The 11,613-nt window shown below is 33.9% G+C and overlaps 1 long non-coding RNA gene across 1 annotated transcript; it reads right to left on the bottom strand.

Annotated features, from left to right (window-relative positions):
• Positions 1 to 3,955: 3,955 nt before the first annotated feature.
• LOC129236878 (uncharacterized) lies at positions 3,956 to 4,262 on the bottom strand. Its single transcript, XR_008581726.1, has 2 exons — positions 4,167 to 4,262; positions 3,956 to 4,072 (listed from the first exon to the last, which is right to left on the bottom strand). It is a non-coding gene; the product is annotated as an uncharacterized LOC129236878 (long non-coding RNA).
• Between the last annotated feature and the right edge of the window lie 7,351 nt (positions 4,263 to 11,613).

The raw sequence follows: 11,613 nt of genomic DNA, 5'->3' as shown, positions 1-11,613 counted from the left end.
TATATTTTATTTATCCACTTTATTTATTCAACACCAGCAAACTAGGCAAGCAATCAAGCTACCAACAAACGGCAAACAGCAACATTTTAGTGAGTTGGTCCTCCTGCTGCAAAGACAGCTAACAGACATTTTCATGTTGCAACTGCCAACCAAAACAAAAAAACATAACGATGGTAGATGTAAATAGTAGCATTACTGCTACAATCTTATAGCATTACTGCTGCTGGCTATGTATGTATGTTTTAGTGTAACACAAATTTTATCCTTGTGTCGTGCTCAGCAACAGCAACGGAAGCACGTGCTAAACTTGCATTCTTACCGTTGCCATGAAACTTATGAAAATTCGCGTGTAATATTGTAGATTTAAATATAAATAAATATCTACTTAAATAAATATGTAAATAATAACTACATTTTTGATAACATTTTGCTTAGCACGAAACGAATTATGTGAAAGTAAATGCTAGAGTAATTTGAAATTATAGTAGGACTACTCTGTGTTTATTTAGTAGAACCATTCGGTGGCAAATCAACATAGAACGATAATATTTGTCAATTTTTTCATAGCTCTAAGGGCAACACCCGTGCTCGAAACTACGGACATGACGAGCTAAATGTTTATAATAGCTGTCACTCCTTGGCGAAAGCAATGGCAAGCCTCCGAGAGTATTTATGTCAAGAAAAAGTTTGTCATAAAAACCCATCTGGCATCCATTGGAGGTGAGAGCAACAAAGAATGTAAACCCCAATGATATACCCTTTGACCAGAAAGTACCGGGAATGTTTAAATAAAACAAAACGGAGTTAAATTTCAGGCAAATTTATTTTATCTTCTTCAAAATATGACCCGTCTGAAGCAACACACATGTGCCAATGTTTAACCCAGTTTAAGGAATGGCCTGCAGCTCCTTCGCCACATTCTCTTCGATCTCCACTATCGACTGAAATCCCCTAATCATCCGATGGCGCTAAAAGGTAGCAGATGTGTGTCTTACAGTCCTACCACGGTTCCCACGTACGCGGTTCGTTTAAATTAAACATTCCTTTTTTGATCATAGGGTATAAGTATATATAAATATAAAAGCAGCGCTCCAAATATGTGATGAATATGCCTCGTCCAACTTTTATATTAATTTTTAATATTTTAAAAAATATTTTCTTCTTAAGTATCTCAATAGAACGTTTAATTTAAGAAACTCTATAGCAAAATGTTCAAGATTGATTAAATGTTAAAATTATTAGAATTTTTTCAAAATTTTCCCAGAACTGCTCAGCCAAATTGTTGCAGTGAGTAAATATTATGAAATTATGTCAACTCTGAGGACTAAAAATGGATTCTACTGATTCTGATAGATATTTGGTTAGCTAAATGTATATATTTTAACATGCTAGTATAAGTGCCGCAAAATACAATATTTATTAATATCGAACATTTTCAAAATTTTAGATCCTTCATTATTCTTTCTGCATTACAAAATTCCGCGAAATTGTTAGCAGTAATGGTTTTTTAATATTATTATTATTTTTTTTTTGCTTAGTCAGGAATTCAATTCATGGAATTCTTATTCATCCGTCACATATGAAGAAAAGAGGAAAACCTTTTTATAATACCCGTTGATTGAATGATAAGAATGCTTTCTAAAATAATGTTAAATTGTAAATGTTTTTTTTTTGTTTTTCTATTAAATAAAATTTCTCTCAACTTCAATTCACTTGTTGCAATGATTCTCTTAAAATTACTGTTCTACAGCTTTTTGTTGAATGGTTAACGAATTCGGCATTAACTTCATTTATTTATTTCAAAAAGTCAGTAATCGCCGCTCTACATAACTATGTTAATTGTATTTTAGAAACTCAAGTCGTTAGCTATAAAAAATATGTTAAATTCACGTCCAAAGTCGAAAAAGCCAGTCTGCCCAGAACCGGGTGTCCAACGCAGGGTTAATTAAAAGGGCAAAGAGTAAAGGTCCAAAAATACATACTTACTTAAATAGGAATTCAGCCACTTCACAAATATAAAATGGAAACCAACATAGCTAGCTTTCGCAATAGAATGCAATGAGATGCTTTGTTGAAATAGTAAACAGCTTGGAGATGGACCTATAGATAGTAACATCATTATTTTTGCCAATTTTGAAAACTGGGATAATTGACGATAATTTCCAGGTATCCAAAAATACTCCTGTAATAAATGATGTGTTGAAAATAAATTTTCCGAACGGCTTATCCACATGTAATCTTTCATGTAAAGTATGTAATATGATAAAAGCGACTTTGTTGTTGCTTTTTTTTCTACGTAGACCATCTTTAACGCTTTTACTACCATTTTTTAACTCTAAAACTCATCAAACTAGTAAATGATTTCATGTCAAGTGGCCCAAGTCTGTAAGTGACAGCGGCTTCATTTGCTGTGTCATGTCGTCCGAATCGATACAAACGCTCCGACTCTTAAAGTATTAAGTATTCAATGTCTTACCAGCTGGTGGTAATAGAGACAGAGGAAGTCAATTCTTCTAAAAACTCGTTCGCTGTACTTATTTGAACATACTTGAAAAGTTATGGGAATTTCTTTTTGTAACTTACAGGGATCACTGAGCATAGTCTAAGCTATTAATGAAAAACTTAGAATACACTAGACGGTTTAAAAAAATTACGAAGCTTTTTGTTTTATTTTTTTTTATTTTTAAATATAAAAATATGAAACAAACTTTTAAACATAGAATAAATCACAAACTTATAAATTTTTTTTCTAATTAGACTCACTCAAATAGGTAGATAGGTCAAATGGTTGAAGTAAAACTCTAGCACTCCTCAAGTAGCACTAAAGTGCCGTTTTGATACCATTATAAGACCTTCAACAGGCAGATATCTACAGCCAGCCAGAGCTGTTGATTTAATGGAGGAGATTGCTTGGATTTAGGTTCGCGCACTGCCCCAGGCTGTCGAAGAAAGTAACGCTCAGTGCCTTTAGACGTTCAGCTGCCAAACCCGGACATTTACAGAGAAAGAGCTCAACAGTCTTCTTCTCTGAAAGGACCCCACAGCTTCTGCAATGGAGGTGAAAGGGTACCCTAGCTTTTCTGCGGGTCTGCCGATCGTCCAGTGGCAGGTAAACAAAGCTACGAATTTGGAAATTGAATAGCGAGGAGTCCAAAGGACTTTCTGAGTCCTTCGTATATCGTATTGGGGCTAAAGGTTTTTCGAAATAGCATATGGGTTTTCGAAGAAGCGCTTTCCTGAGAAATAATTTGTGCAGTTTCCCTTTAGCAACTGTTAGGGAATTCTGATGCCCGAGTAGGAGATCTCTGAGGCCAATTCAGTCCCCTTCCTGGCAAGCTCATCAGCAATTTCATTTCCCTCTATTTTCCTATGTCCTGGAACCCAGATCAGAGAAATGTTACCTGCACACCTAAGCGATTTGATATCCTTCTTACAGGAGTTTTCTAATTTCGTTCTACACCATGGCGTCGTCAGAGCCTGAATCGCGTCTTGACTATTTGACTGAGAAAATGTTAATATCTCTCTCGCTCCCGCGTTCCTTAGGCATTTTGCATGCCTGCAGGATCGCAAAAACTTCTGCTCACTCAAGTACTTTCACCATTTTTTATTAATTTCTACTGTTAATAAAACCTCCAAAACAAATAAGTTAACCATTGCACAAATTCGGTTCTTTCCATGATTAACAAATACAATGATTTGACAAATCGAAATAAAATCGTATGTTTGTGTTCAACTGAAAAATTTAATATTGAAATTGTACATACAATTTTAATTCTTTGCTGATTAGAAGATCCGATACTTTTCAACCAACTTGTATATGAGTGAGAGTAACTGTATGAGTTCTACTCTACTCTAAAGTAATTGCTGCCCTGATTACAAACATGATCTCAAAAAATAATGTGATACTTACCAAGTCCATTAAATTTCTTTGCCAGAAAACTTATCACAAAATAAATTTAATTTTTTATTTTGCTATTTATTTTATAAACATCATAAGAGATTTACAGATGCAAGGCATTTTATTTTTTCCCAGCTGTTACTACAAAATATTCCTGCATGGGTACTTCAGCAACTAAAATAATTTAGAATAGAACATTACAAGAACATATATCATATCATATTATGATCCAGAGATTACAAAATATAAAATGTAAGTGACTGCTTACCTGCCATACTCAACATAGAAAGTACGTAGAGTAAACCGCTAACGAGAACAAAAAACTTTGCCATCTTGAAGTTTGGACTTGAATATTTCAAATGAAATCAACTTCGCCTTTTTATACGATTCTCTGGGTGCTGAATTTTAAAACAAATTAAGAAAAAACCTAACACTATTCAGAAAATTGTAATTAGTTTTTAGTTTAGCTCTTTATATGTAAATAAATATATTTATCAGGAAAATGAGTGCTTTGGTGAGGCTACAAAGGAAATTAATGAATAATTTATTTTTATGGCAGATTGGTTAAACGTTTGTGTTAAAAGAATTTATTTATGTAAATAATTTTCATTCGTGAACACGTACCAAAAAGGTATTATGCATTTCTTGAGTGCATCTTCGTAGTTATATTTTATGTACATATTTGTAATATGTCAAGATAATTTTCCAGTTAATTTTCAAAGCCAATCTTTCTTAACTAAGCGCCATGGTGAATTCATTAATATCCTGTTTGACGCTGTAATTAATCTACCCTGCACTTTTTACCAACTTAACCTTACACCTTTCATTTATCGTTTCACATTCGCTTCAAATGAATATTTTTACAGGATCAGCTCCTAGTTATCTGCCGAGGAAGCCAAATAGACAAGCGATGAGACCTGCATAATTATTAACATAAATTAAAAGTTCTCAGTGGCTCTTCTCATATAAAATATTGAATTGAATTCACAAAATGAGATCATACGAGGTCATTGGATGCGACCTAGCTGAAGTTCTATCGGTTTCGGTCCTTTCCAAGAGCTGTAACGTCAGTACCAAAAAAAAAAAAAAAACGAAAAGAACAATAAGAATAAGCTATACACTAAGAAGTGAGAAGAAAGCCAAGAATGGTAGAATAAATCTTGCACACGTAAGGGGTCTTTGAAAAGTGAAGCTTAGATGTTAGTAATAAATAATTCCCAGATGGTACCCTTATGTGACATACATAAGTCAAGTAGACAGATAGCAGTCACTCACATACAAAGTCGGGCAGATGCATACGAAAACTTCTAGTCATAATATCTATGTTTCACGTTCTATATTAGCTTTTTCTGTTTTTTCACAAAAATTGTTTTATTTAAAAGCAACAAAAAAAATATGTTCCAAAGTCTCTTATAAAATATACACGAAGGCTTAACTTAAATAAGGTCACTTTTCAGTCTCACATTCAAAATCGGGCACGACATAAAAAATCGAAAAAAATTGTACACAACGCAAAATTAATACTTCGTTGTTTGGCATCGAATTCATTAACTTTTTGTAAGCATCTGGGCTTATTTTATTCCATTCTTCCTGCAGAGCAATTTTCAAGAGTTGAATTGATGTACACTGCCTTTCTTGCATCCGGCGAGCGAATTCGTCCCACAAATGCTCAATGGCATTGAGGTCAAGACTTTGTGCAGGGGTTTTTATTACCTCTGGACAATTATGTAACAACCAGCTCTTGACGTCGTATGCGGAATGTTTGGGATCGTTGTCCTGGTAGAATTGAAAATTACTTTCGATGCCTAGTTTTCTCACGTTTTCTTTCAAATTTTGTTTCAAAATTGTTAAATAAACGTGTTTATACATTATTCCATCAATGTAATGCAATTTTCTAACTCCTGACGCCGCCATGCATCCCCAAACAGATTCACCACTGTGTTTAACCGTTTTTCTTAAATTCTTGTCCTCCATCACATCCAAATGAATTAAATTTACTTTCGTCAGTAAATAACACCTAAAGAATGAAAATTAAAACCATGAAATTGTTATTTTTTCCCCCACTTCGAAATACTTAGCCATATATTGGCGAGCAAAAACAAGCCGGCCATTCTGGTTTTTCTTGCTTATTAGGGGCTTCTTCCGCGCAACTCGGCCATGAAAATCATTTTTTCGAAGAAGTCTTCTTATTGTTTCGGGATTTACCTCCACCCCTGAAGCTTCTTTAACCATCGCAGTTAATTTTGGAGCAGAAATGAAGAGATTTTTCTTCACTTCCCTTAGCACCGTGCTCTCATCTTTGGAGGAAAGCTTCTTTGGACGGGTTCCACGATGCTTATTTGCAATGAAACCATTTTCATTGTATCTAGCAATAATATCGTGCACTGTTGAGTTACTTTTTTTATCAATTTCGATATTTCTCGCTCAGATTTTCTGTCTAGGTGCAGTTGAATTGCTATTTTGGGTTCCTCCAATGTAGACTGTTTAACATTACGCGGCATTTTGCAAATACTTTTATAAACTCACCCAATGATTAACAAGGCAACAATGCCAACAATACAAATATAGAAAATTTAGAAATAACGGTATGCATATTTGCAAAACATGGTTTGTCCGACTTTAAATGTGAGACAGAGAAGTGTCCTTTTTCAGTTTTTTATACATTAACATTTTATAAAGCAACTTGGAATATATATATTTTTTTGTTGTTTTTAAATAAAACAATTTTTGTGAAAAAAGAGAAAAAGGTAGAACGTGTTTTCTTTCATCAAAACATAGATATTATGACTAGAAGTTTTCATATGCATCTGCCCCACTTTGAATGTGAGTGACTGTATGTGCACGATAGAACAAAGCATTAAAATTAAAAAATTGTTAAGAATGGCAAAATTCGTGATTTTTTTTTTTGGAAATCATCCGAATATGTAGAAAATTCGAATTGGAGAAAAAATTTCAAGAAACTGGTTTTGTTGGGGATTGAAAAAGGACTGTCAGACTATAATCTGGACATTCCGTTGAGAATATTATTGCTGTAGCGCAAAGTGTTACTGAACAACCTTCAACAACGATATCTGGACGTTCTCAATGAAAGGGCATTCATGAATTGACTGTTTGGCAGATTTTACCTGTAACTGACGTCGTTTTTCAAAAATAACAGAATTTGCAGCTTTGGAATACTAAATTTCGATTAAAAATAAATACGTTTATTTCAGTGAAGAACTATCTAATAACTAATCACTTAACTGATTACACTGGTTTACAGCCAAAATGCACCAGAGACGCCGTTATGAAATTCCTATGTAAAATCACCGTCTGATTCCGAAAATCAAGGTTATTTTTTATTCTATGGTAACGTTTTTGAGATATTTACGAATTACCGTTATTTCAAAAAAAAAAAAAATTCGGCTCACTTAATCATATATATCTCGAAAACGAATTGAGCGATTCCAAAACCGTTGAAAGCTTTTAAAAGGTAATAAAATTTGCTATAAACTGTGTGTAAAACACTTTTTGCTAGGCCCTGCAGATTTAAAGATAACGAGCTACCATAACGGATTTTTTTAATTTTTTTTGTAAAAATATAAAAAAATTTGTACTTTGAGAGAAAGGATCTCGAAAACTTTTTACTTTTTCGTATATTTTTTGTTTTCACTCTAAGCTCCGTTTTATTACAAAAAAAATAAACTTTGATTAAACAAAATCGATGAACTAATACAAAAGTTACAAGCATTCAAGTAAATATATCCATTTAATACTTAAGTACCCTACAAATAATACCATATGTACATATGATTCTGTCTTAACTCTATGATCTTATTTTATAATTGAAAAAGTTATGTGTCTTGTTTTGACGCTTATTTATAGAAGGATCGGTTTCTCTTATGAGAAACCAACAGTAATCACCCATCATAGCGACATCCCAGAATCCTTGATACCTACTTTCAATCATTTGCATTTGCTGGTGAAACCTTTCGCCATGCTCATCACTTTCGTCGCCAAGATTTTGCGGGAAAAAATTTAAATGGGAGTGCAGAAAATGAATTTTTAAAGACATATTTACTCCTGAAAGAAAATTAAAAAGGGAATTAGATAAATACATAAGTGACACATTAGCATATAATTTTCTTAGGCTGGATTAATCTTCCAATTCAGAACAAATTTTGGTGGTTCTTGTTTGTTCGGAGCAGGGCAATAAATTCAGATTAAGGGCTATATGTTCTCATATAAATTTAAAAAATTGCTTTCAAACTTTTTGTTTAGTTTTAAAGTTAACTGAGAAAATGGTCTTATATGTGTTTTTTATTTACCCATTTCCGCATAGTTTTTGATTAAATCGTTTACTATCAGCTCGAAGTTAGGACTTTTGTGTTTGCCTAAAAAAGAAGTAACGACCTTTTCAAAAGAGTCCCACGCCGCTGCCTCCACTGGTGACAATAATTCTTTGAAATGGGTATTGGCCATTATTTTCCTTATTTGCGGCCCCACAAAAATCCCTTCCTTTATTTTTGCTTCTGAAATCTGTGGAAAGATTGTTTTCAAATAATGAAAAGCTTCGCCTTCTTTGTCCAAAGCCTTGACAAAGTTTTTGATAAGGCCGAGCTTGATGTGGAGCGGAGGTAGAATTATTTTTTCCTTCTTTATAAGTGGTGAGTATTTTATGTTATCCACCCCAACTTGAAACTCGATTCGTTCTGGCCAATCCTTTATGATGTAGTGGTCTTGACGTGCCCGGCTATCCCATTTGCATAGAAAGCAACAGTATTTTGTGTATCCAGATTGTAGACCACATAGCATTCCAACGACTTTTAGATCGGCACATATTTTCCAATCATGTTCTTCGTATTTAATTAATTTAAGCAATTTTTGCATTGTCTCATATGTTTCCTTCGTATTTACTGCATGCGCGATCGGGATAGATGGTTTTTGGTTGCCAATATGCAATAATACGGCCTTTAAACTTAATTTATTGGCGTCTATGAACAATCGCCACTCTTTTGAATCATATGGTTCACCAAACTGTTTAAATAGACCAGCAATGTTTTTACAATAACAAATACTGTCCTTCTTCGTATAGTACTGGGAGAATTGTTCGTGACGAGTCCTATAATATGTTACCTTAACATCGGATGAAACAAATTTAAATTGTTGCATACGAGAGGCGTGTAGTTCGGCCTTTTCTTTTGACAATTCCAAATCCCTTATCCAATCATTGAGTTGTGCTTGTGACAAAGGGTTTCTTTCGTTTTCCGTTTGCAATTCAGTACAACATGATGCCGCGTAATCAGATACTGCTGTTGACAATGAAACTGGAGCCGGAACTAAAGTTAAATTTGATGCTGGCAATCTAGCTTCCGTTGAATTTAGTTCTGGTAATGACACTGTAGATACGCTCGCATAGGTTACTTTTCTTGACTTTCCAACCCCAAATACTTTTGTAGTACAAATATAGCAGTCCGTTGAATGGCAAGTTGGTTCCCTCCACTTCATTGGTGTAATAAATTTCATATGTCGTCTAAATAGATAGTTTAAGAAACTTGTCAGATATGCATTAAAAGAGAGCAAACTCCTAATTTTTATGATGTACCTTTTGGTTCCGGTTTCCGAAAATATCAATTCGACTCGACATGTGGTGCACACAGTATTCGGTGTCCATGGTTTTTCATTGTTTCTAGGCTCAATTCCATAACACTTATGGTATGCAAATTTCAAAGGATTTGAAAACACACGTCGCATCCTTTTAACGATAAACTCCCCGCAGATGAAACAGAACATATCTGGATCATTTTTACACTCAAATTCTCGCGCCCTTTTATTCATATTATATTTTTAAGCAAATGACGGATTATAAACTGCAATTAAAAAATGAACAGTATCCGGCGATCCTTGCAGAAATTATGAAGGAACGAGGCACATGTACTATTATTTATACTTACATAGATCACCTACCTATACAAAAAGGTTCCCTAGTTATACATAGAAAACACTACCTGCCTTAAACATATGATCTTGCTTGAAATGTGTCTGTGCTTGAGATAACGACACTAACAATTTTTTGTATCTAATAACCCTTCCAAAATCTACCTGAAACTAACTGATCTGCGAATACTAACACATATTACCAGTAGGGTACTTAACACGTTCCCTGTCCGCTGAGCCACATATGGTTCAGGAAACGTGCGCCTGATAAGCACTGATACGTTCCTGAGCCATATGTGTGTCAGCATAGAAAAAATTCCCTGAACCACATGTGTTTCATGAACATGCAGAAGCAAAAATGGACCATATGTGTTTCAGGTAGAAATACCCTACATCCGTTTTTTTTTTAGTTATTATTATTACTAAAGCTATCCTATGACTACAGAAAAAACCTTGTTGGACTTGACGGTCAATTTTGCATTTTTGTATTGGGACAGGGAACGTGTTAAGTATTAAATGGATATATTTACTTGAATGCTTGTAACTTTTGTATTAGTTCATCGATTTTGTTTAATCAAAGTTTATTTTTTTTGTAATAAAACGGAGCTTAGAGTGAAAACAAAAAATATACGAAAAAGTAAAAAGTTTTCGAGATCCTTTCTCTCAAAGTACAAATTTTTTTATATTTTTACAAAAAAAATTAAAAAAATCCGTTATGATAGCTCGTTATCTTTAAATCTGCAGGGCCTAGCAAAAAGTGTTTTACACACAGTTTATAGCAAATTTTATTACCTTTTAAAAGCTTTCAACGGTTTTGGAATCGCTCAATTCGTTTTCGAGATATATATGATTAAGTGAGCCGAATTTTTTTTTTTTTTTGAAATAACGGTAATTCGTAAATATCTCAAAAACGTTACCATAGAATAAAAAATAACCTTGATTTTCGGAATCAGACGGTGATTTTACATAGGAATTTCATAACGGCGTCTCTGGTGCAGAAAAAAAGCTGAAATTTGTGATCCAATGTTATTAGTTCCGAACATAACCACACGTGGATCCAATAAGTTCAATCCGATACTCTTCCTGCGCTTTTCCATACTCCCAATATTAAAACCTTAAGAGTTCACGTACGAGAATGATTGCTGAACTCAGATACGCTTGGCAATTAAATAAGTGATGATGAATGCTTAATGAAAGCACGGGGAATGACTATTCAGGCACTCGATGAGGGAAAAGTCAATTCAAGTGCCTTAGACAATCGGAAGTTTTCTCTTCGATTTGTGCGAGATTTATTGAGCTGTCCTACAGGAGGGCTTCTTTAATCATCTTTTTTTTCTTTTCGATTAAGTTAGCTCTAACCCATAGTTTGCGATATGCCCGATTTATCAGAGCTACTGATATCCAGCTAATTCTTTGGCTATAAACCTTTGCCTATTACATGGCATATCTCTATGAGCTGACTTCCGTACTATTGAGAGGCTTGTGGGGCTAGCTCATTAAAGCTTGGCTACATTCTGTCGCAGTCTGTCTGATTATCGGAGTAGACAGTGTGTAGTTCTTTTTGAGTTAAAATAAGGAGAAGAAGAATAGAAAAACTAATAAAGCAGAGCGCTTAAACCCATCAAGAGATAATAATAAGTGTCGAATATAGGTTTAAATGAAATTTAATTTTTCCAAACAGAGTTTCTGCCGATAGAAATTTCAATCTGCAGAAAGTATTAAAATTTATTAAACTTTTATCAATATTTTCATTTTCTCCTGGTTTTATTTTTATTTATTACTAGTTGCTTTTTCTTGAA

This window comes from Anastrepha obliqua, chromosome 1 (genome assembly GCF_027943255.1).
Source record: "Anastrepha obliqua isolate idAnaObli1 chromosome 1, idAnaObli1_1.0, whole genome shotgun sequence".
Taxonomy (NCBI): domain Eukaryota; kingdom Metazoa; phylum Arthropoda; class Insecta; order Diptera; family Tephritidae; genus Anastrepha; species Anastrepha obliqua.
This window is presented reverse-complemented; position numbering and strand designations above follow the sequence as displayed.